Raw genomic sequence first — 27,645 nt, forward strand, 5'->3', positions numbered from 1 at the left:
CATACTAAAAAAGAAGAAAAAATTTTTCTAAGTTAGAAGGAGACCCTGTTCCCAAAGAATATTTGTTTAGGATTTTGGCAACTTTGGCAACACCTACTGTAGAAACAATGGTTCAAATATCAACGAACACAACAAAATATAATGTGTAACAGTGCTGAAAGCTTATTAACAGACACTTAAAATTATTTTGAGGCTTCCTAGCCTTCCTGGGAACAAGTTCTAATTTTCCTTGACACTGTTTATTATTCAGAATTTCATTTATACACCAAGCTTTCTTTTCTCCAGAAAAGGAACTCATGTCAAAACTCATCCTTCAGAATTCCCCCTCTGATATTCTTTTGCTTTTCTTTACAACCTGCTAATGTTAAGTCCTTGGTAAATATGTCCGTGTATGTGGCAGAGTGAAATGTAAATTATTCTATAGACTCTTAAAAGAGTGTTCTTAATCTGTAGTGTTGATTTACTGTATCAATGTATAAGGACAAAACTCTTCTGGTTATTTCCTTTTATTGTTTTGTTTGTTTGCTTTTCAAGCTTTGTCTGCTTTATTTTGCTACATTAAGTTAAGCAATAATGCAAAACAGGAACCTGTAATTCATTAAGATCAAGGAGTGCTTCTCATTCCTGGTTATTTCCTTTTGTAAAGCTCAAGAAAGTAGGAGGTGTGTAATCACACACTGCATGCAGAAAGTACTCAATACACATTGCTACTTAATGCATTAGCACTGAAGTAATTTTAAGTAAAAATCAAGGTAAGACTGTTGCTTAAGGGACAACATAAATGAAATCCAATAATTTAAATGCTAGGAATGTATTTCAATCATGTAATGTCGCTGCATAACAAACCACCGCAAAATGTGCTTTAAAACAACAAACATTTTTTTCTGGTCACAATTCTGCAACTTGGGCTAGGTGTTCATCGGGGCAATTCTGCTAAGCCTTTCCAGGGTTACTCAAGTGGATGAAGTCATCTGATGGTTGAACTGGAGCTGGAAGACATATGATAGCCTCAATCACGTTTTTGATAATTGTTGCTGCCTCTCAGCTGGTCCCTCTCAAATGCATTAGCTGCAATGACTCACCTCTGCTCCATGAAGCTCTTCATCTTATGGCAGGCAAGACCTCACATGATGGTAGAAGCATTCCAAAAGGGCAAAGTGGAAACTACGAGGTCTGTTGAGACTCAGGATCAGATGTTATTTTAACCACATCCAATTGAGCAAAGCAAGTAGTCATAGATGAGTCCAGATTCCAGAGGTGGGGAAATAGACTCTACCTTTTGATTGGAGAAGTGGTTAAGTCACATTGCAAAGGGACATGCATAGAAAGGTAAAGACAGTTAGTGTAGAAATCATTGAAGGTAATCTAGTACAGAATTGATTAACATTCATCCTAAGATTTATAAGTATAACATGCCTAAAAATCAGAAATAGAATAGTCACACACAAACTGCTCTTCCAAATTTAGAAAGCCAGCTATTCCTTAGGGTCATCATTTCTTTTGATTTCATACTCAAAGAGAAAGTGCAGACTAATGTCATCCAGACATTCTGAGTTCATCTGAAGTACACACTTGGTGACATGGCATGGATGTGCATAGGCTAGATCACTCAATATTTTCAAAAATCGAGTTTCAAATGAAGAATCTGGAAGTTTTACTAACTTTGGATTGAACTGTCCTCTCTGAGGCCGAGACTTTTTACTTTTCAAAACTCTATGTCAGAGGCAGTTCAGTAAATTTGTTTCCCTCACCACCAATAGCACCCTGTCCCCGAGTTCCCTGTCCTCACTTCTGAAAGTAGATCACTAAAATGAGGGCTCAGATCATAAAATATGTTTATAAATACTTGCAGAATGAAGTCTTGGCCACCGTCCTAACCTACTTCCACCACTCAGAGGAACTTACACTATTTACTCATCACACTTGTTCATAAATAAAGCCCTCAATCAAGGCCAATCAGCTATTTTTAGAGAATTTGCAGCATAGACTTCTTCATAAAAAGATAGGAATTAGAAACCCTAAAACTTGATTCAGAAAGCATCTGTCAAGGTGTATATTACTGTATTTTTTACTCATATTTTGTTTGTGATGGCCTCTTAGGAGTCTGAAGTTATAACTCATTTTTTTAAGAAGTTGCACTCTGGAAAAAGCTTGAAATAGATCAAACAGATAATTGAAAAACATTTTATTATATAGCTCTTTCTATATTTCTCTCTCCTTTATTGTAATATTTTCAGCTTGAACATTGCTTTTTACCCTCACCATCTGGCATCTCTTTTCCCCTAAATCTAGGAATAATCATCTGTTTATAAAATGTTGCCTATTGAAATGGAAAGAATCCAAACTCCAAATTCTGTGTTTATTTCCTAAATATTCCTTTTCAAGAGAGGAAATATAAAACTTAGACTTCACCTGATCCCAGACATCAGAGCAAGATTGAATCTGAAAAGCTAAATTTCTAGCAATGACTTTATATAAATACAAGGAAGTAGACCTGTACACACCTCCACCCACACAAAATGACTCCAATGCAATGTTAATGTGATTTATTAAATATTAGCATGTTCTCTGATGCCATGCAGGATGTGAGAGAAATCAATACCTGACCCATGGCATAGATCTCCAAATTACGCAACTGAATGCAGCACCAGGATTATCCAGCACCTCTCCTATAGTGCTCTTTGTAATATTTTCCTTTGTTAATACCTTTGATAAAATAAAATATATTTTCAGGATCTACAGGTTGAAAAAACGCGAATAAGAAATAAAGAGTTTGCATTATTTAAAAATTTATACGGCTTTCCCACAGCTGGAAACATTGACTTGGAAAGATAAAGCTTGAGATTTTATATCCATTAATAAAATATGAGGGTCTGAAAATCCAAAAGTTTTCCTGATATTTCTAGAGTCAATAGGGAAGAATAAAAAGATTAGCTGTGGAATCATCATAGATTCTAACTGGAAGGGTTTATTTTCTTCTGTCAAATCTCCGGCTTTCTTCCTTTGTCAAGATTTCAAACCTATTTCCTCTAAGATGAAGAACCCAAGGACGTTTCCACATTTTTATGTCCTGCAAGTAAAGTTCTACCATGTTCTGGGCATCCCTGCTACACAGCTCAAGAAGGAGATGGAGCCAGCAGGAGGCTCAGAAAACAAGAACCTTTTCAGAATTCATCCTGGGAAATGTTCTGATGAGAGAAGAGAGACAGTGACAGAGAATACAAAGACTGAGACCCTCTTGCCCTTTCATGACCTCAAATAATCCCTAAGTATTTTCTAATACAAAGAAAGAAATATAGTCTCTAGGTGGTAGGGGTTAAGGTGACAGTTATGTGAAAAAGTATGTGTTATTTGCTAACATCTCATTATGTAGAAAATAATCTCCACAATCTGCACACAATTTGATTTTAAACCAAAGGACACAAAGGTTATATTTTTAAATTCAATTTTGAATGATTTCTCCCTTATACCCTGTGAAGAGTAATCTATGTGCTGACACTAATATTGCCATTGGCTCCATATTATCTGGCAAAGTAACCAAGCATACGACCTAACCAAGCATACGACCCATTCAGGCCACAATCTATAAAAAAAAAGTGCCAGGTAATATAAAGATGGCTACAAATGTCCATAGTCCATCAATTTCCACACCTCTCCCTAATAATGGGAAGTCCTTTTTTCTTATATTATTAGATAGAACAAAATAATCAATTTCTTATTATTAGGCTTATTATGGCATTAGCTACATGCAATTTACCAAGTAACAGTTATATCAGTAAACCGAAGCTACATACAATTTTTGGAGTCTTTCTTCTAATCATTGAATGCCTACTACTCTTTATCTTTGATTTGCTGTATTTTAAATATGATATAGCTGGTTGTAATGTTTTTTTCTCATTTATCCTTCAGGGTATTCTCTGAGCTTCTTGGATCTGTGGTTTGTTACTTGGCATTACTTTGGGGAAAATTTTTAATTGTTTCAGAGATTTCTTCTCTTTCTCCCTTTCTTCTTCTGGTATTCCCATTATACACATTACTTTTTTGGTAGTTATTCCATTGTTCTTAGATAGTCTGGGTTTTTTCCCCCAGTCTGTTTTCTGTTCACTTTTCAGTTTTAGAGGTTTCCAATGAGGTGTCTTCAAGCTCAGAGATCCTTTTCTCAGTGTCCAATCTACTAAAAACCCATGAAAGGTATGGTATTCTTCATTTCTATTACACTGTTTCTGATCTCTAGCATTTCTTTTTGGTTCTTTCTTAGGATTTCCATCTCTGTGATTATATCATCCATCTGTTCTTGCATGTTGTCTACTTTGTCCACTAGAGCCCTTAGCATATTAATAATCAAAGTTGTTTTAAATGCCCAGTCTGATAATACCAACATCCCAGCCATATCCAAGTTTAGTTCTGATATTTGTTCTTGTCTCATCAAACTGTGTTTTTGTTTTGTTTGCCTTTTGAATGCCTTGTGATGTTTTCTTTATAACCAACTATGATCTCCTGATAAAAGGGACTGCTATAAGTGGGCCTTTATTTTTTTTTTTGTTTATTTTTTTTATTTTTTTTTTTTAAGTGGGCCTTTAATAATTGGTGTTGAGATGTGAAAGAAGGAAGCATTCTGCAGTCCTCTAATTAGGTCTCAGTCTTCTAGTGAACCTGTGCCACTGAACTGTAAACCTCATGAGTGCTTCTTAGGTTATTTTCCCTTCCTTAGGTGGGACAGAATGGTTACAGTTAGGTGCAGGTGTATTTTTCTGGGTCAGTTAGGCCCTGATAAAGCCTCAACAAACTAGACTTTGGTTAAATAGGTTCTCTTGAGGGCAGAGCTTATGAAGAAGAATAGAAAGCTCTAGCATATTTCAAAATTTCTCCTGCCAGAAGCTCCTGGAGGTAAAACTCACAAAAATGTGCCCCTCTACCCACTGCCCCATGACTCAGTCCCCTGGACTTTGTAACTCTCAGACTTATCCACACTACCCCCCAGCAATTCATCAGTTATAGTTCAGATTTTCCTACACCAACACTGATTCTCACTGATGCTTCTACTTGTGGGTTTCTGCTCTGGTAAGTTCTGATTTTCTATCTTCACCTGTTAGTTTCTCCAATTTTGGAGGCAGTGGCTTGTCCTATGACCTCACCTCCCTTGTGGATATAAGAAGAGTTTTTGATTTTTAGTTCCTTTACCTTTTCATTGTTATTAAGACAGAGTGGCTACTTCTAAGCTTCTTATGTGCCAAACAAGCCTACTACTCTTTATTAAGAAATCCTCAAAACTGTCTGTTAAGAAGTATCACTGGCCCCATATCAAAAATAAAGAAACCCAAGCTTACGATAATTATCCTGACCAAGATATCCCACCTAATGGAGCTATAGTCAAACCCAGGAATGTCTAGTACCCAAACTGCTACACCACGTCTTTGCACCCATCCTTGACCACCTAGTCCATCATTATCATCTGATTTCTTTCTTAACATGGTCCATGACTCGAACTTTGGAGCCAGAAAACCTTACAATAACATAGAGCTATCTAGAGATTTAAAACTCACTGAAAGTTCTTCAGGCCAAATTTTCTATCTATAAATTGAGGAAAATAGTCATCATAGGGAGTCATTATAAAGACTAGAAACATGGAGATATGGCAATATATTAAATGGATTCATATATATCTATGTATTCTATTTCCTACATATTTACAATTGTTTCTTTTTTTCTAGAATTGTTTCTATATTCATATGTGTGTATTAAGTGCTAAGTACATATATGTTAGCGTGTATTAAGTGCTAAGTACATATATGTTAGCCAGTCTCCACTAAACACCACTTACTAACTCAATCTGTACTGTTTCGAACCAGACCACTCACTTCCAACCTTCATACTTTTCTCCAAAGCAAAGTGGTTCTGCTATTTATCTCCTATAAGTCTTCATCTTACTGAGTTCATGGCTTTAGGTGAAAAACATATCTTCTAGATGGAGTGCTGAATAGAAAACCATTCCTTATTTTGAAAAGATAAGTTGCTAACTATCTCTAAAAATCAGAATAGTACCTTGCTGCCCAACCCACAGCTGCAGAAGATCATATTATTAATAATAATACTACATTTCAGGTAATTGCTGCTACTTATAAAGCACTTACTATTGACAAACAGAATGTGCCTCACTAAACAAATATTATCTTGTTTAATTTGTCTAGGCTGTTTATTGACTGATGGAAATTTTGCCATATAATCATTTCATGCCCACTTATGCTTGAATTGTAGTTGAAAATTAAAGAGGAGGGATAGGAAATAATGAACATTTTAATTTTCAGTAAAGAATCTTGGATCTGGGATTTTAAGCAAGAGACTCTACTTCTACCCTCTGGGGGATCAGATTCTCCAAAGGGCGCTCTTTTTACAAAGTACCAGATACCAAGTATTTTAGAATAAACACAGTGTAGATTCTGGCTCCTAAAAAGGCATCTAAATTGAGAAACATGAAACTATGCTCTGACAACAACCCACGAGCACTGTTCACAGCCACCCTTCACAATTGAATCCTGCAATTGGTACTGGCCATGTTTGTTGTCTTTTTGGCTCATTGATATTCCAGAAAGGGTTTTATCGCCCTGACAGCCTAGGTACCAGGTATTGGATTACACTTCACATGTCTTAAGTGACAAACTTGATTATGTGTCATCATATGTCTTATACCCTTTTAGAGGCTGTGTGTTTCAAAATTTATCAGAGCTTTACTTAATATATTAGCCAAATCATAGTCTTCCTTTCCACAAAATTATGTGATTGTTGGAATTTTCCACAAAATTATTACAGTTCTTAATGTCTTTGTTAGTTCAAACTGAATTGCTCTGTTCTTACTTGATTACCAAAATACCAAACACAACAACAACAAATAACACAACAACAACCACCCCTCAAAACCTGTAAAGCCTTAAACAGGAAGGTCATTAAAGTCTTATTTTTGAGTGAAGAGATAGCCCCTAGCCCCTAGTTTAAAGAAAAATACATTTTCTGAAAGGCAATGCATTAAAAATTAGCTCTTCCTAACTAGTTTTAATTTGTTAATCAGTTTAAACAAGGCCACTGATGGGGGTGGGGGGGCGAGAGAAAAGGAAGAGAAAGACACAGCATACGGCACACTGCCAAGAAAAGATAAAAATGAGGAGCTAAAATGTTAGACCTTTAGATGCAACGGATTGGCAATGTCAAAATAAAGGGAAGCTCTAATACAAGATTCACAAAGATAATTCCAAATATTTCAAAATTTTGCCTAAGGCTAACTCTGAAAGACCAAAACATCTCAGAAAGGTTGTCAACAGTGTAGGAGAATTTATACTTTATTTTACCTTATGGAAGCTAGTAAAAAATAAAAGGAGTGCTAAGCTGCATCGGAAGGATATTTTCTTCCTCTATATCAAATAAATGCTAAAATTTTTTCTAACTTCTTTCTAAACATGTCCTTACTTTCTGCTTAGGAGTCTTATAGATTTCAAGCTTTAATTCATAGTTGTGAAGTCAATGCAATTCAAAGGAAAAGTAGATGAGCTAGCTTGCTCTTTTTAAGTTAGTACCTTTAAAGAATGAGAAAAAATGGGGAAAAATTACTAATACCCAACATAAAGGTAACCAGGTTGAAATAACCAAGTTCTACTTTTGACTGTGTTATAATGCTTGTGGTTGACTGTGTTCTAATGCTTGTGGTTGACTGTGTTATAATGCTTGTGGTTGAAACAACAGCCTGTTGTTTTCAAATACAAACATTGAAAGTACAGAAGGTAGGTATGCTTCAAGATCAGAGGATTGTTAAGGGACAATTTGGCTCCCCTGTGTTTACACTAACCCCAAATTAAATATCAGAAGATTCTCTCACTGTACTTAAAATCTTTGCCCAATTTTACTTTGCTAGATGAAATAGGCATCTTGTTCTCAAAGTAATCCAGTGACGAAGAAAACAGAGAAATCATATTCATTCTGATTCCTTATTGACTTAAAGATAAACTTCAAGTTATAAAAAAATTATTTTGAGCCACATTAGAAATCAGAATCACTCTCACATTTGGTAATGTAAGAAGTGGTTTTAACATCCTAAACCAAAAGCATTGCTGGAAATTTCCTAACCCTTAACTTTGAGAATGTGTGTTTATTTATTTAAAAAATATTTGTTGAGTGACTACAATGTATCTCGCACACTCTTATAAGTCCTGGGGATATGTCAGAGAATGAGAAAGTCTACGTGAAAGGAATTTTCTAGCAGGATGAGGCATATGTGCTTGTGCACATACGTGTATGTGTGTTAGAGTGAAAGAACATGGGCTGTAAATAGACAAATGGGAAAAATGCCAAATTGTGAAAAGCACTGAGGAGAGAATGACTGAATCACTGGTTAAGATGGAGGGACAGGGAACCCTAGGCACTATTTAAGCTGAGAGCTCAAGGGACAAAAGGCGTACAAGAGGCAAAGATTAAGGGGACAGTTGGCCCATGAGCTCCTGGGTGGAAATGAGGGAGGAGCATCCAGTGTGGCTTTATTGTATTGGCTGAGAGAAAGAGTGCTGCAAGAAAGGTCCTGGATTAGCAGGGAGCTAAATCATGTAGGGCTTTGTAGCAAAGGAATTTGGATTCATTTTAATTGTGATAGGAAGTCATGAGGAATTCTAAGTAAAGGCTAAAATGACTTGATGTATAATTTTAAAACATCTGTTGGTATGAATTGCCAGCTAAATCACAACCAACATTTTATAATAAAGAAAAATGTATAGTAGCTTATCCAAAGTGTTCATTCTTTTTTGTTCATTCTCAAATAGCTGAGTGCCAATCTGAGGACAAACACTATACTACTTGCTAGAGATACAATGTAAGCTAACTCAAACAGGTTCTTACTCTCATGGAGCCTACTTGCTGAGAAGAAACACAGACATTAATTAAATAGTCGACTAGGGATATATAATGACCATCCGCAAAAGTGCTCTGAAGAAAGGGAGCAGCATTATATCTCAGCATGTAATAAAAGATCCAAATCCAAATAAGAAGTCACTGACAGCTTTACGTGGGCTGTGATCAAAGAATGAATGGAGTCAATGGATGATATTTACTTTAAGTGCAATGAAAGTTTTAAGCAGGCTCTAAGAAGAGGGATGACATGATTCAATGTGAGTTCTAAAGTGATCATTCACTCTGGCTTCAGTTGGAGAACAGATTGGAGGAAGAACAGAATGAATGTAGAGGGGGCACATTAAGAGGTCCACTTTAGAGATAATGGTAGCTAAGAACAGAATGACATAACAATGAAGAGATAAACAGATCCCATGGATATTGAGATAATAAAGGTAATTGGTCTTCGTGACAGATTAGATAAGAAAAGTCAGGGATAGGAAGAAGAAAATGGCCTGAGCAAGTGGATTAATGGCCATGTCATCCACTGTGAGAAGGAATGGTAAAAGGGGACCAGGTTTAAAAAGAAAGACTATGAATCTGGCCATGTACATCATGAATTGTGGTATCTTTGAACTATCCAAGTGATATGTCAAGTCAGTAGTTGGATATACTGATATACCAGAGAAGAGCTCTGGGCTAGAGAAATAAATCTGGGCATCACCAAGGTAACCACAGTTGGCAATGTGTTAAAAATTTCCTAACAAGATACTACAAGAAAAAGGCCTATTTATGACTTTTAAGAAACTCTGACATTTGATGACCCAGTAGAAAGGAACTTCTTCCAAAGGAAACCTGATAGGAATGGCTAGAGAATGTCAAATAATATCAAACGACTATCAAACACTGTGAAAGGTCTGAGAGTTTTCCCTATAAGCAAGCTAATAAGCGCTTAACTGTTATTGGCACATGAATACCAGCAGAACACACTCGACTCCTGGGTTAGAGACAAAAGGACTTTACTATTCATAGCAAAAAGAGTAGTCATGGGAGCAGCATGATGGTCATACTGGTTTCCCATGTGCTCTGAGTGTCATGGAATGATTTGAAGTGCCCATGATGGATGCCAGTACAGGCAGTGGCTTGTATTACCGAAAAGCAACACTAAGCTTGGAAGATTAACCACTTTCATAGCTAGATAGAAGCAAACATGCTCTTTTTCTGGAAGAAAATGTTACCTTATTCCTTAGGGTTGTTTGCTGGAAACACAACCCTGAAAAATGTCCCAAGAGTAGTCAGGGACTTGCTTTCTTGGCATAGAAAGGAAGAATATACAGGGATATTCAAGACCCATTGGAGATGGTATCTTTCAATGATGATCTGAAAAGACAAATAAATGAAGGCCAGAAAAAAATCTCAAAAGGATTTAGCAAAATAGAGATCATCATTAACTTGATAAGGAGGATTTTATCAGTGCAGTATAACATGAAAGCATACCAGAGTGTAGTGAATGTGGGGTGTGGAAATGAAGACCACAAACACAAAGCAGGGACCCCTGGGTGGCTCAGCGGTTTAGCGCCTGCCTTTGGCCCAGGGCGTGATCCTGGGGTCCCGGGATCGAGTCCCGCATTGGGCTCCCGGCATGGAGCCTACTTCTCCCTCTGCCTGTGTCTCTGCTTCTCTCTCTCTCTCTCTCTCTCTGCCTTTCATGAATAAATAAATAAAAAACCTTAAAAAAAACACAAAGCAGTTTTTTTAAGAAGTTCAATTTTAAGAACAGAAAAATAGGAAAGACAGCCTCTATATTAAAATCAGAGATGTTTTTGTTGTTAGTTGGGTCTTGAGTAAATTCTGATGGAAACAATCAAATGACATGTTCAAACATCAGAATGTAAGATGATGTTTTCATTAATCCTATTTAGTGATATTGCTATGGGGTGAATTGTGTCCACCCCCAACAGTACTGAAGGCTTCACCCTCAGTATTTCTGAGTGTGACCTTATTTAGCAATAGAGTTTTTATAGATGATCAAGTTAGAATGAGGTCATAGGGTGGGCCTGAGTCCCATATGACCTTTTATAAGCATGAAAAGGGGAACTTGTGGTCCCGAGACAGACACACATAGAGGAAGGATGATGAGAAGATATAGAGAACATGTCAGCTACAAACTGAGAAACCCCTCTGAGGTCACAAGATTAGGACAGAGGCAGGGAACAAATTCTCCTTCATGGTCCTCAGAAGGAATTAACTTGGCCTGCATCTTAATTTCAAGCTTCTAGCTTCCAGGACTATAAGAGAATAAATTTCTGTTGCTTCAGCAGTCCATTTTGTGGTACTTTGCTATAGCAGTCCTTGGAAACTAACATAGACATCATTTTCAGAAAGACTGAATTCTGATTGGAAGAAACAAAAAGCAAAGCTTAAAACTTGCGGAAAACTATTTCACTCCATTTCAGTGGGACAGTGGTCATAGTATATGTCATTTTTGAGTCTGTCATGTTGAGGGCACCACTGAGATTCTTAGAGAAATCTCAAAAAAGGAAGTAAAAGAAGAAGGAACAAAAACTCTTGTGGAAAAGTTCCCTTAGTAAAAAAAGAATTCCAGTGCGAGTCAGCTTAATCCTTAGATATTCACTTATCAAAGACTCTGCATTTGCTAATATATGTATTTTTTTTTTTTTTAATGGAGAGTACAATTTGTTAAGTTTACTGGGAAAATCTTTGGGAGGTTTTGGGAATTGGCTTCTGAAATAGTCTCAGCCAGCTTGTAGGAACAGGAAGCTTAAGCAATGACTCCTCCAGACTTGAACAAAATGACCTAATCATGATGGTTTTATGCTTCCTCATCTTCACATAAAGAACTAGATTGATTCCCTCCCAGAATGAGTATAGGAATTATCTCAAAAACATATGTTTTTAGGATAAGTGCCTTTTCTTGAACAAATTGAACATGTAACAGGCTTTCTTGATGCTGAAATAATTCTTGATTACTACCAATAATGTCTATTCTTGTATGTAATTCTTATGCTTTGGAAACAGATGTCAAGAGTTTTCTTTTTCAGGGCCCTGGGTGGCTCCGTCCATTAACAGTTTGCCTTCCACTCAGGTCATGATCTCAGGGTCCTGGGATCGAGTCCTACATCAGACTCCCTGCTCAGCGGTGAGTCTGCTTCCCCCTCTTCCTCTCCCTCTGTGATCTCTCTTGTTCTCATGCTCTCTCAAATAACTAAATAAAATCTTTAAAAAAAAATTTACTCTTTTTCTTAATTTATATTTTTTTCTTACTCTAGTTTCCCTCAGTACAACTTTCTGAGGTCTGCACAGGACTCCTTCAGGGGCCTTCAAAATTCTTTCAGAGACAATGCTCTACTCACAGGGGTCAAGCTATAACTAGTTAAAGGAAGCACACATCTGCACTTCCACTACACAAGAGTTCTCCAATAAGCAAACTATGGTCAATCTTTAATACGGCTCAGTTTCTATGGTCTCTGGCACTAAAATATTTTCTATATCTTAATATTATTATTATTATTTCCTTGAGGAAGTGAAAATATCTCATACTTCCTCTCCTGAAACTGTCCTGGGGATATTTCCACTTAACTTTCCAAATGTTTACAGAGAACACAAGAGTTTCTCCTTGTAGCAGAACTGAGACATAAGTTAAAGACCCTGACCATGTGATCTGGGAAATATTCCAGCAAAACCACAGGGAAAGAGAATGCTCAAGGACAATCCAGAGGAATATATATCCATTCAAGCAAACAGAGGAAGAAAACTGGTCCAAGCTGTTGAAGTCATTTCAAATTATTGCCAGTTCCTTGGAATGCCAAATCCTCATCACTTCTGTGATGAAAACAAAAATCAAACATTCATAGGATATTTCACAATTGTGAAAGCTAGGGGACCAAGCTTTTTGGAAAAACATTCCAGAGAGGGTAGTAAAGACTACACTCTCATTGTGCAGGTGAACACTTATCAAATTAAAAAAAATAATAATTCAACCCTCTGAAAAAAGTCTTCCTACAAAGATCAAAATAGCAGGCATACCAGCCTAGCCTTGCACACTAGCTATGTGCACAGGATAACTTCAAAATAGCCTCTGGTCATAATAGTTCTGGAAATATATTATGGTGTTTTAAAGACAAAACATGAAAAGCCTATTTATTTATAAAAATAAACCCATCTTAACTTTGCATTTATACAAGTATGCTTTTGTAAAGTGGTTTGCTCTTCAAAAAATATAGCTTACATTTAAGAATTCTACAATATCAAGATCCCAATATTAGTTTTATCTTTATTATTATCATCATTACTATTATACACATACACACTTCAATATAATTGTATATAGTCTATGCTAAATTGTTTTAATTACATTATTTGGGTATAAATAAAATCCTGGAAACTAATCTAAATATTTTTCCCCATATAGCAGTAGTTAGCCTTTGGGAGCAAAGAAAGAGGGGGATGATATTCTATATAAAAATAATTTAAATATTTCAGGAAAAAAATGCTATCAGCTCAGTACCCTAGAGATCACATTCAATATTCTTTCTTAAATGTATTTCTCTCTATATTAAATTCAGCCAGTAAAGCATCATGGCCATTACCAATTATTTTCCAGAAGCTCAGCACATTCTCAAAAGAAAAACATATTACTAAAATTATATAGGGTATTTGTTATACTTAGTAAAAGAAATTGTTACTTAATGCTCTTTCTAAATACATGAATTTTATTACTTAATTAGGCTTATTTGTAGATTAATATAATCAGTCTTAAGTATACTGAAAGAATATTTAAAACACACTTCTATCATAAATATTTTGAAATACAACTGAGGAATATCCTAGGGCTCGTTTGATAAAGTCAGAATATCGTATCATCCTGAGTTTTTTGGGTTTTGGGGGGTTTCTTTGGATGGGGGATTGTGATCTGCCTCTCACATTGTTTTCATTGACAACATCATCAAAAGTAAGAAATAAGAACCATTAAAATTAAATACATACTTTCTTAAGCTGTCTGTATGAAAAAGAATCAGAGATGACTACCCTCATATGGCATCATGAATACATTCCCTTTGGAATGATTCAGCAATCAGTTGAGAATGAGAAAAAAGAAAAAACCCAGTATTTAAGAGGATAAAGGGACTGGGACAAATTTAAATGTCATCCAAATAATGAGGAAATTGAAACTGTAAAAAAGGAAGAAAAACTCCAAGAGAACACATCATAGAAGAAAAACATCAGGCCAATGTATAAGGCTTGGGAAAATATCACGTGGGTCGGGAAAATCTATATCAGACTATGCATACGGTTTGAGTATTTTGGAAAAATTTCCAAGGGCCAGGCTTCCATAACAAGTCACAGTGTAATGAGCCTCTGATGGAGGGTAAGCAAAACTGTCCTTTTTCCCTTTTTTAAAAAAGTACGTATCATTGATTTTATTCTGTCTTTACAAACAAATGCTACATTGGATTCTTTTGAACAATGTCTACTAACCATGCAAAAACTGAAATTACTAAGATAATATTGTGTGTTTTAACGTTCCAGAATTGTGGAATCCAGCACTATAGAGTTATATTTATAGATGTCAAATACATTCCAGCCATGCCACCCGTACTCAAAATACCCTTAAAACACCTCTCAAGCCTGTAACATAGAGTTTTGAGTACCTTGAGTAGGGACAAACTTCCTTCTGAAGGCATGCTTGGTCTTTTCAAACAACCATATAAACATAGTTTATAGTTTAAAGCTACTATAAACAGAATACTTCTTAAACTATTAATAGTTCTCACCATCCTTTCTTTACTTCTTTCTCGTCTTTGCCTTTTCTCCCCTTCAAATACCAAACTAGATGTTCTCAAACCAGGCTACACTAGAGTGCTTTAAAAAAAAATTAAAAAATACTCTTGCCTGCAACGTACCTCTGGGGTGGGGCTCACACACTGGTATTTTCAAAAGTTTCCACAGATGGTCTTTGAGCAGCCAATGTCAAGAAAAAATGATTTAGGCAATTTTCTTCTTATTGCTTCAAGGAGATGGTATAATAGGACTGACAAAAAAAAGAAAAAAGTCTTGAGTCCCTTTCTACCTTTGTGCTTCAGAAGGCTACATCATTAAGAGAAAGGTTTAAAGAGTTGACACCTCCCCTGGGACCGGGAAAAGACGGGAGATGTGAAAGGAAGGTTCATACCTTCCCAGGAAGAGAGGACTAAAACAAAAAGAGATACATCACAACCAAAGGACAATGTGCGGAGCATACAGCCAGCATTAGGGGACTCTGCAGTCTCTTCAGTCAGCCTTGAGAGGGATCCCAGCTCCACATGATGGAAGCCCTTAATCACCAGGGATCACCAGGGATCACATTAGCTGTTTCCTCCCATCACATGCATTGGCCACCACCTTTTGTAGCACTTCACACTTCCGGATGAGCCAGTCTGCATCTTGAAAGTTTGGGTCTGTCCTTTCTCTTTCAAACTAAACCTTGCAGCTTCCACTTACAAATTGCAGAAAATTGAACGTGATAGTCTTTTCCTATGCAATCAGTTATGTCAAACAGAATTAGTGATGTCAAAAGGATGAGAAAGGAAAAACAGAAAATTTCAATTTGGGGATCATATCATGAAGTTTTTTCTGTTTTGCTTTCTGTCCTTAACATGTGTAAGCAAGGGCATCTGGGTGGTTGAGTCAGTTAAGTGTCTGCCTTCAGCTCAGGTTATGATACTGGGGGTCCTGGGACTAAGCCCCACATCGGGCTCCCTGCTCAGCCTGCTTCTCCTTCTCCCTCTGCCCCTTCTCCTGCTCATCCTCTCCTTCTCTTCCTCTCTCCCTCTATCCCTCTCTTTCAAATAAATAAATAGAACCTTATAAATAAATAAATAAAATATGTAGGCAATAAAATTCTTCATAATTATTTAGTGTTTATATTACAACAGGTTATCTCATTTTATAGATGAGAAATATAGAGAGAATAATCAGGAATTATCCTTAGTCACAAAACAAAACAAGCCCTGAACCTATTCTTTAGCCTATGAAATCTCTCCCATTTGGGAACTGAATTTTATGCCATCTGGCTCCAAATCCAGAGCTTGCAATGTCAGGCAGTACTTGGAGGAAACAGCTGCATACAGATCACTCTGAAGCCCTCCTAAAAATATATGGTAGTAACATTTTTTTTCTTTTTAAAAATGTTTTATGAGATCCCCCATAGTATCTTTTGCTAGTCTTGCTGTAAAAATAATGTTTATGGTGATTGAATATACTTTCAGTAAATAGCTTCTGTGGCTATCAAATGACTGTTTTTCTTCTGCATTTAATCACCTGGGAGGAAAGAAATGATGGCAAACAGATTTCACTGCCTTAAACAATATTTGTTAAAGAAAGACTTTTGCCCTGGAGCATCTTACTCAGAAAGTAATTTCCTGGTCACTGCTTTGGAGCCATTGCCTTATTATTTAGGATTTTCTTTCTTTCTTTCTTTTTTTTTTTTTTAAGCATGAATCAGCTCTTTCTCTTCCCCCCCCCCCTTGTCTTGCTTCTATCTACATAGCTCTGAAATGACATCATAGACTCTTGATATCACAGTGAGTGAACGGCATTCTTAATTTGTTTGAGACTAACCAGGCTCAGATATTTCTGTGCTGGTGATGTTGCAAATATCCTCTTTTGTATTCTTAAGAGTCCAAAGATGTTTCAGTCGGCTGTAGATTCATGTGGATTTGTGTGGGTCAACTTAATTATTTGGCTTTTGAAATAAAACCTAACCTGAGTCTTAGAAACTTGTTACCCAGAATTAAAATGTGATATCTTTGAAATTACTTATTAAGCAAATTGACACTAAAAGTCAAGTAATCCATTTTTCAGTAGATTTAATATGTAGGGTTTCATGTAGACTGCAGGTAGATTTTACAAGCTCTAGTAATAATATTAACAAAGACAATGATCAGACTGCAGCAAATATTCTGTGATTTTATATATAGTAGATTAAATATTATTGTTGAATGACAAAAATTGAGTTATAGGAAAATATTTCCAAGGGAAAAATCAAACATTTGACAAATGAAATGTAAAATGCATTATAGTTTCTTGAGAACTAACCTGGCCTTGTAAAGCATGCTGCCAATATGCAACAGTATTTAAATGAAAAGAGAATATCATTAATTAATCTTCGCAATGGTAATCTTTTGGTTATTTGGATATTATCATTATTTTTTTTGCACCAGTTTCTCTGTAAATAGATTCTCAGAATGAGTGAAAATTCTGCCTAGAAGAAAAATCATGAGAAAATTATTGTATTTACTTTTATAGTAATATTTGCATATATCTGGATTAAAGAAAAATTTATAATGACTTTATAGACTGGATGATTCTGATCTTGGTTTTCTTATCTGCTACAAAAATTATATTCTCACTTTTAACTCTTTTTTTATCAAAAAATATGGGTTCACTTTTGCTCTCTATGAGTTTGACCAAAATTATAGCAGAAATCCAACTAATCAAGTGCATCAACTTGAGAACGTTTACTACTTTTATGAATACTAACAATACAGTGATATGGAAGGCAGAGTCGAATCCAGGATTACAGTGACCTCTGAAGGATGCAGGATCTTTCCTAGTGTTTCATTCTTTTTGCCATGGCTACATCTTTTAAGTCTTGACATTCTGCCTTCAGGATACAGCAAAGAGCTGGTTCTCTGTAGTAGTGACCCTAGCAGCTCTTACCAGAAATATGGCTTTTGCAAACAATAAGACTGTACTAAATTGAACCCCGTGTCACATATTCATTGGTGTGTTCCATTTGCTCCTCTAATCTCTAGCTAGCAAGGAAAGGTGTGAAGGTCATCTGGGCACTGGTCTTTAGAAAAGAGCAAGAAAAGTAAAAAATTAGTCACTTCCATTTACAATATCGGTTGGGTCACAAACGGACCTGGAAAGTAAAGGCATCAGAATTAATAGGAAATGGGGTTTAGAAGAACATAAAACCTTGTTCCATCTATCTCTTGTTAGAGATAAACAAGGGGGTCTGAGAACCACATCCATTTCTGAAGTACCAAAAGTCGTAATTTTTAAATGAGGCAAAAAACCAGAGTGTATATATATGCGGCTTCACAGTTGTGGCCTTTTTTTTTAACTTTTATATCATAGCATTTTACAATGACATAGGCCAAGCATATGTGTTTGAAACAGTCATGCTTGACATTAGTATACTGATCAACTACTAACACTTTTTAAAATATATTTATTTTAGTCAAGATACTGGCAAATATTTTAATACAAAATAAAACTGAGATTTTAGAAGACTGCTGTGTTTATACAGCACAATCAACATTATCTCATTTCGTTCCAAAATAATTCCTTGTGAGGGCAACACAATGCCAATTATCAATCTGTTCCCAAGTCAGTGTTTCAGTATCCAAAGTATACTTTAGGTAAGAGCCAGTATTTTCCTAGGAATATATTTTCAAGCTTTACTAAGAATGATGATTCTGTTATGGTTTTTGGCATATCAATATTAAACAATATCTACTGAAAGTAAAGGTGTGAGCAAAAGCCAGCCATTAAAAGAATACACAGCTCATGGTTGAAAACAGCCCAGAGTTGATACTCTGACACTTATTACCAATATGAATAGTGGCAAGTATGCTATGAAACACACAAATTAGCTATATTTTTCACTTCTACACTAATATCGAACTTCTTAATATATCGTGTTCTCTCAGGCTATCAAATGATATATAACAGGTATAGACTTCATACAAAGATTAATGCTCATAAAATGCATTTTTGTAGTTAAAAAAAGAATTTCTGTAGTTAAAAAAAATATATGTAAACTACCAAAAACAAATTCCAATTTTGTAATACTTCTGCATATGTTAATACTAAGTTAAGGACAATTGGCCCCATAAGCTTGCTATTTTTTTCTTTTTAACATTCTCCATTAGCCAAGATCACAGACAATGGTGTATCCACATTATCATCTAACCAGTGTGGGATGTTTGGATGGTTTTGAGATGAATACAGAATGGAGTTTAATAAAGTTCCTACAGGAAAAGGCATTTTTAAATTAGCGATTAGGTTATGAATGATTTTATAGTTCCACTCTTTAATTGTCTCAGAGATGTTATAAAAATTATGTAAATTTGTAAAGCACTTACTAATTTTCCCTTGCTACATCTTATCCTCATAAAAGTCTGTAAGGTAGGCAAGGCAGAAAGTGTTATCCCTAATGCACAGGTGAGTAGATTAAGGCTTACAAAGGTTTATTTTTTTTTATTTTTATTTGTATTTTTTTGCTTACAAAGGTTTAATGATTTGTTTACAGTCCCCAAATTGTTCAGTATTGTCAAAATTTGAAGCCAAATGATAATAATATAGTAGCATCAACTTGTACAAATATGACAGGATAGCAGTCATTAACCTCCCATTGTCCACTATTCCAAAACTGTCTGGAATTGCATATATTTACATCCTCTTAGGTACAATCATGGATAAACTGACCCAGATAATAAACTGACCCAAGGGCACCCCCGGTGGCGCAGCTGTTTAGCGCCGCCTGCAGCCCGGGTCTGATCCTGGAGACCCAGGATCGAGTCCCGCGTCAGGCTCCCTGCATGGAGCCCGCTTCTCCCTCTGCCTGTGTCTCTGCCTTTCAGTCTCTCTCTCTCTCTCTGAATGAATAAATTAAAAAAAAAAAACTTATATAAATAAATAAATAAATAAATAAATAAATAAATAAAATAAAATAAACTGACCCAAGAAAATATCTCGATGCATAACTAAGAGCCTATCATGAACCAGAAGTTCTACCGATGTCCTTAAAATGATTATGTTCTAATAAATCATCAAAATACAAAAGAGTATTCAGAGAACCTAAAAAAATGAAGAGAATTATTAAAATAATGTTGGTGTGAGCTTTCAGACCTCATTTGCCCCTCTTCTCACACTTACCTTTCTACATTTAAAAATCCTCTGGATACTTGACCACCACACAAATGAAAACTGCTATGCAGAGCAAATTCTCTGAAACATCTAGAACAAACTTGTTCAGCAGAATAAAAAGAGAGTGATAAAAACAGTTTCTTCTTCCTCCATCCAATTGCTGGTGCTTGACATAATGTAAAGATCCAGGAGAATGAGATAAGAACACAGAATAAGAAAGGTTGTGAATACTTTGTGAGAGGACATAAAATTGTAAAAGCAAAACAAAACTGAAAATCTTACTATTTAAATACCCTTCAGCATCCCCCAGTACTAACCTCATCATCAAGGCAAAATAGTTACTATTCTATCTGGGTTGAATGACCTGCCCCTGCCTCCATGCCTATCTGTCTCTTTCTTATCATTTTCCTCAATTAGAATATCCTCATGGTCATCTTTAGGGACAGAAAATATGAAGCAGTTTGCCACTGATCCTTTAACCCACCCCCATGGCGGACACAACGAAACATTGCTCTCTCTCTGTATACTTACCTGGGCTGATAAAATAGTATAAGAAGCTCTGGAACATTTCCATTTATATATATACCCTTGAGGATTTCCATATATATATATATATATATATCTATATCTATATCTATATCTATATCTATATATATATATATATATATATATATCTTCTCTTGAGGATAATAGGGGAGAAACTGTTCATTTTCTTCAAACCCCTTATTTGTTCCTTTTTGTAAGAGAGGAATTACTTGGTGAGGTTGAATCAAAAGACATCGCTCAGGCATGGCACATGTTGACTCTCACTCTACCTCCAGAATTCACCAGCCTATAAGGGGAATACACTCCTTTTCTATTGTTAACATGTCCTTTTCTACTCTTGCTCTCCTGGGTTTCTCTATCCTACCTCAACAGGTTGTGAAGTATCCTAAGATTCTCCAAGAAATTTGCTAGAAAAGGATTTGTTTCATCTACTCATACCTTTTCATAGGCTAGTTTCAAGGCTTAATTTTTAAGAGAAAAGTCATAGGAAGTCATATGATAGCCTCAAATAAGACATACATTCTACATTCCAATATTCCTATCAATAAAGGTGATAGTTTTGTGTATGGATTGAATTAGTCTTACAATGTTTAACATTGGTCTAGAAAGCCACTATCTATTCACTGGAACTCCTACTCCAGTTAAAAATCTATTTACCAATTTTTGTCTAGGTGATACTTTTTCTTTGAAGACCAGCTTATTTTTACCATTTTAATGAACCGCACCCCACCCCCAATTACTTCAATTTATTTTAACCTCTCACTACTAAATTCCAATGACCCTCATTGACTCTACCACTTATTTAGTACTTAGCACAACCTAGCTCATTGTGTGAACTATATTTTTAAGTGTATCTTCTCATTCTTTAAATGAATCATAAACTCACTCAAGGGAAGTCCTGCTTCTCATGCTCTTTATACCTCTGGAGTCTGATATTCAATGGTCAATTAATACTCCTTGACATTAAAGATGAGATTCTAAAGAAATTACTATGACAGACAATGGCAATAAGTGATTCATGGACTGAATTTTCCTTGATTCGTTTTATACACATCAGCCTCAACTTCCAACTTTCTAGATAGATTAAGTCAAGCAACATAAGGAAGACTTTTAGACAAAGACTAAAGACAAGACTTCTCAACTGTTAGGGTAGTTAGAAGGTGACTTTGTCTAAAATGGAAGAAGCAAATCTATCTTCCTAAATGTTTCAGAAGGCACACCCTGGTGCCTTTCAGATTAATAAATTAGAATTTGACTTTGATTGAGGTTCCTTGTAGTCCAGTTGGCTAAGGGTCTGACTGTTGGTTTTGGCTCAGGTCATGACCTCAGGGTCCTGAGGTTGAGCCCCATGTCGGGCTCCATGCTCAGTGCAAGTTTGCTGGTCCCTCACCCTCCACTCCTCATACTCATGCTTTCTGTCTCACTTTCTCGCTCTCATAAATAAATAAAATCTTTTTTTAAAAAAGAATTTGACTTTTATTCCGGCATCTCTCATGAATCCTAAGGAACATGCTTTCCTGAGAATATGGACATTAAAAATGGAAAAAAATCTGATAAAAGTGACTACATAGTTCTGATATCTCCTGGCAATACTGTTCCATGTTTGGGTAAATTTGTAAAGGAATGTAAAAGTAAAACTTGATACAAGCTATACTAAATATATCCAAATGAACTCTTCTCTCACGGATCTTCTCAAACAAAATATCATTTTAACTCAGATGGTCATTGAATTTGCCAATCCAAACCATCAGTTCTCCAACTGATTTACCACATAACCTGGAGCAAGTCTTTCTACCTTGAGTTGATTCCTGTTATCTAGCTGTAACAGGAAAATATGAATGCCTACTATTTGCCATATTTTATGAAAATGATGTGGAGCTCAGATATCTTTTAGAAAGACTGTGTTCTTCAAAAGAAAAAAATGTTTAAATAATTAGAAATCTTTGCTTTCAACTGAAAGATTAAGAGAATAATACTACCGATGACAGACTAATACATAAGCTAATTGATCAATGTATTTAACATGTTTTAGAAATTTAAAAATGAAGTAAACAGGTTTGATCATTGCCATAATTTCTTTCTTAGTGGTTGTCGTTGTAAACAAGCCAATTGAATTCATCTGAACTCTTCTATAGGTTTTCTATGGAAGAGAGGATTTATCCTGTAACTTGCATTAGAACAGGATGAGAGAAATTTGTGTCATAAAAGAATAATAAGGTGAATTTTTACAAGTTGACAGAACATGCTTCTGCATCTAGAATCTAGATAATATTTAATATGCAAAGTTAGCAGCAAACAGAGGAAGTAAAGGTAGTTACCAACCATGCATCACCTTTGGTATATTTAACTTGTATATTTACCCTTCTCCTAGTGGCACGAATTCTTCTTGTGCAAACATTTAATAAATACTGTCCAGGGTTAACTCTAAAGCTCAGAAGCCAGCAGAATGAATTCACATAATTTTGCTCCTAAAATAAGCCACTTGTTAACATAATATAGGGGGGGGACAAAAAATAAAATTCTTAAGCACTAAATGAAAAATTCCAGAAACTTCCCCCCTAGGTCTCTACAACCTAAATATTCTCAGAACATGAGTATATGGACCCATTGAAATATTAACAGAATGGAGAAAACTTATAACTTTAATACTATATCAGAAAATGGGGCATGAGTGGTGGGCATCTGCCTTGGGCTCAGGTTGTGATACTGAAGTGCTGGGACCAAATCCCACATCAGGCTTCCCTCAGGGAGTCTTCTCTCTCTGTCTATGTCTCTGCCTTCTCTGTGTTTCTCATGAATAAATAAATAAAATCTTAAAAAAAATATATCAGGAAAGTCCATGCAAAGGACTTAGAAACAAATCAAGGACATTTGTAGTAAAGTCTTATAAGTTTCTTATTCGTAGATTCTTGAACTACTTATATCTGAGACTAACATTCACCTCCTTCTATAGTGTTATCTTGAACCCCTTTGCCCCATTTTTAGTAGTGATTAAATTAATCTCTGACCATTAATCTTCCTAACTCATCCTTGTTCTTTTGAATGTAAACAAAAGGATGCTAATTTCATTCGAATTGTTCTAGAGTTAAAATGTTCCCAAACTGTCCCTTGTTCTTCCTTTTCTCTGTCCTTTTTTTTTTTTTCTCTTCTGTCCTTTTCAATGCAATTACCATTTATGACTGTAATTTACTTCCATGGAGGACCCACTATGTGTCCATTATCTGGAGTTTCAAATACTCAAAACACACACATATTGATTGTATGTATATAGATACACAATCACATACATCTTTGCAGCCACATATGTATATTTATATATGCGTGTACCTATAACCACATGCACACTTTCACACACACATACACACACATACACAATTACATACAGTCCACAATCCCATACACATATGCAGACGCTTCTCATAATGACCTATGCAATTATGCACACACACAATAACATAATCATGCAATTACATATTCATATACAACCACATACATGTCTACAATCACACATAATACACTTTTATCCTCCTAAAATCCTTTTAATCTGATTTCTATTATTATTATGTTCATTTTTCAAACAAGGAAGTAAGCTACAGAGAGGTGTGCGATATTAAACAGCTTATAAGTGATGAGGCCTGTATTTGAAATGCAAGCATCTGACTCTACAGTTCACGTTCCTATTCAAAACGCTGTATGATTTTGACCAACAATGTATCTTAAGTATTTAATTCTAGTAACTGATTTCCCTGTCACTCCTGTGCTTAACTTATAATCACTCATTGTCTGCAGTATTTTTTAACCATGTTTTTAGTCCCCTATTATGTCATGTCAGATGGCTGAGTCAGTTTTTATATAATTCCTTTTGTCAAATACATTTCCACACGTTGATAAATATTTAGTAAAGGGGTTTTTACCATTATTATAAATGTATATAAATGAGCAATCTTCTCTGAATGTTAAATATTTTCAAATTAATATTTTACTAAATTATAAATATTGAATATCTGTGTAAAAGCATATTATCGCTTCTCCCATAATATCTCAGCTTCAACTTTTCTTTTCTCATTCATTGTATTTCCCCCCCCATTTTCAGATCTATCTTTTTGAATTCTCTCCTGTTCCTTTTATTGAAGCACAGAAACATGGGAAGCATATAAGGAATCATTTCCACCCTGGATCTTTGGATTCTGTGTTGGGTATGATTGATTAACCAATTAGAAAACCAGCGAAACCAGTCCTTGGAATATGTGATTTCTTTAAACTGAAGTTTTCATTTCCTAAGTTGATTCTATTAATTTTGGCTTCTTTTGTCTTCTCTTCCTTTTATGATACTTAAAGATTTTTAATTGCTGCATCTATACACATAGGTTTTCTTTGAGCAATATACTCCCCCCGCCCCCGTCCAGGAATATAATATTTTATCAAATCATTTTACAAAAAGAAATGGAGACAAAAAGAAAATACAACACTTTATAAAGTGCTTTACCTCTCTAGCAATATAGTAAAAATGGCAACAATAAGTTGTTTAAAAAAAGATCTTGTTTATCATTAACTTGTTCATCTCAATTTCACTTTTTTATAAATTTACCAATTGTTAGAATATTATATAGGCGATGGCTTAAAATTTATTTTCTAGCAAGAACAATTGTATAAAAAAAGTTCTCTGCCTATCCATTTGGGAAGGAAAATATGTATTTCATGAGAGCAAGAAGCTGTCAGATAACCAATTTGTAAACCTAGAGAACTATGAAAAAGCATGAATTCATGCTCAGTTTAAACTGTCCCTCAGAAATTTACAATCCTGTAAAAATAGACAATAGCTCAGGTAATATTATTCAGCTCCCTCTCCAGCCCTCTTTGTCAAGCCCCATTTTACAGACCAAGAAATCAATGTGCAGAAGAATATATAATACTTGTTAATTTTTTAAAAAGTAGTCATCTATCCCAAAATCCTTGTCATTATAGACTAAATTTCTTTTATGCTTTTCACAAAGCAAATCTTGCCTTAAAATGTTTTATAAAACCCCCTTTGTCTTAAAAATAGAATCTCTATATATTTTATTACAAAGAAGTATATATAAGTACACATACTTATATATACACACATATATATCTAGATAGATAGATAAAATTATATTCAAACTACAAAATCTTTAGAAAAGTCCATATACTCACAGAAACATCAACAACGACCTCACTGCAAATCCCAAAGTAAATTATTAATTTGAGACATTCATTTACCCACAATAAATGTATCTTACTAAGGGCACATTACAATTTTAACTATCCTGCTAATTGATACATATTTTCTTTTAAATGATAATGCATAAAACTCCCAGAACATAATACATTTTTTTCAAATTATTTTACCAAAATACATGGAAACCATTCAAAATTTTTCAGAGACCATTTACCTCTTTAAGCAAAGTAGCAGTTGTCTTTACTGTCAAAAATGTCTACAACGGGTTGCTTAATAAAAAGAAAAACCGTGTTTAAGAACTCGTGTCACGGAAAGCACTCAGGTTCCTAAGCTTGATGGAAATTCTGGTCTATTTCATGTGCAAATGATATTCTGTACCACTACTCTTCTCTGGTATTTTAGGTGTTTTCCCCCACATCATCAGTCCAGGTGACAACTGGTAAGGAAACATTTTCTTGGCAAGCATCTTTCTAGTTTAGGAAATTTCATTTCCTCTGTAGTTGAGGTCAGGAACTTAAAACTCTTTCATAAAGGAAAAACCATTCTTAGGGTCGCATAGGTGTGACTCAAGTAAATTCGGTGATAGAAAAACTAAACTCATGTTTCGATACTGCTTTTAAATTTTTTAGTATTGCTTGAAATTTATGCTAATCACCCAGCTGGGTTTGGCAGAAGAGTAAGGAGGCACATATTATTTCTTTCCAACCCTTATTTTTTTAATTTGTGAATTTTTTGTTACTAAAATTAATTCTATTCTTACTGGTTTAAAAAACTGAAATTACTGAAAAACAAAGGAGTAGAATAAAATTACTGTATTCCCATTCTAAGAAGGTTTGTATTATTCTTTTAGTGGATTTCCTTTGTGGTCAGCATATGACACAATAAACCTTCTGAAATAGAAACAACAATGCAAAAACAAGGGGATTAAGAAAAGACCAAAAAAAAGAAAAAATAAAATTATGCAACTACAGCAAGCTTCCATATGTGATTTGGGCACTTGGATCATGACATCAATAAAATACATTTTAATCATTAATTTCAACTGTCTTCATCAAACTCTTGAAAGATTTTTGGAAGAAAAGATGATAGGAAATGGAGAAACTTTCAGAAGTCAAGAAAAGAGAAGCTAAAGAAAATGACATTAATGAAGCCAGGACAGTCTACAAACTAAGTAATTAACCTCAAGATTTTTTTAAAATGACATTATTTTTCCTGTAGTAACCATTATGACTTATTTATGTTGCCATTTATATGCTAAACCCAGTTTTCTCTTAATGCCAATAATTTTCAAAGTATTCACTGCATAATGGCTAATAGTAAAAATCTAGAATGATGTTTCATCATACTGAAACTTCCAAGTGCTACATTATTCAGTTTACGTGAATATATTTAAAATTTAGTTCACTGTTGACTTTTGTACAAGAGGCTTCTATTTTATATGTATTTTAGAACCACCTCTACTATTTTTAATCCGAGAGACGTTCAATTACTAATGTCATTCTACCTTAATAATGGCCCCACACTAAGTAGTGGAACAGGAGAGCAATGAGAGTGTATAAAATATTTGCCAAGCAACTGGTCCATAGCAACTGACATTTAGTGTGGGTTCACTAAAAATAGTTATTTTTCTTTATTTCATGAAATAGGTTTGTTTCCTGTTGATAAGACCTTTCATGTCTACTGCTTTATCATCTTCATTTAGCTCAATGCCTGGCACAAAGAGGTAAATGCATATAAGTGAATCAATTAAATAAGAGAGCCCTCTAGGGACTTAGCCTTACAAAGCACCATTTTTCAAAGTCTTTTTCATGTGGCTTCAAAATTTTGAGAATATATATTTTGTTGCTTAATAAATTAATAGTTATCTTAAGCAAAAAATTTTAATTTATGGTCAGAAAATAAATTATCTAGGAAAATGTGCCATGTTTGCACTAACTTTTCAGGTACCCCCAGAACACCATCATGCATATCTGTGCAGATACGCCCCAAATTAGAGAATATCTCACAGAATTTTAATCAAGTTAATGAAAAGATTATTTGTTAACCTTTACATAATGCCACAATAATCCCATTTTTTTAATCTACCTTTGTTGTTT

The 27,645-nt window shown here is 35.0% G+C and overlaps 1 long non-coding RNA gene across 2 annotated transcripts; it reads right to left on the reverse strand.

Moving 5' to 3' along the window:
* LOC112641286 (uncharacterized) lies at positions 1–25,883 on the reverse strand. Of its 2 annotated transcripts, XR_003124579.3 has the most exons (5): positions 19,813–20,355; positions 16,963–17,128; positions 14,790–14,917; positions 1,083–1,276; positions 1–989 (listed from the first exon to the last, which is right to left on the reverse strand). It is a non-coding gene; the product is annotated as an uncharacterized LOC112641286 (long non-coding RNA). The 2 variants fall into 2 exon arrangements; XR_007407994.1 differs by lacking the exons at positions 16,963–17,128; positions 19,813–20,355 and adding an exon at positions 25,764–25,883.
* Between the last annotated feature and the right edge of the window lie 1,762 nt (positions 25,884–27,645).

This window comes from Canis lupus, chromosome 33 (genome assembly GCF_003254725.2).
Source record: "Canis lupus dingo isolate Sandy chromosome 33, ASM325472v2, whole genome shotgun sequence".
In the NCBI taxonomy this organism is placed as follows: Eukaryota; Metazoa; Chordata; class Mammalia; order Carnivora; family Canidae; genus Canis; species Canis lupus.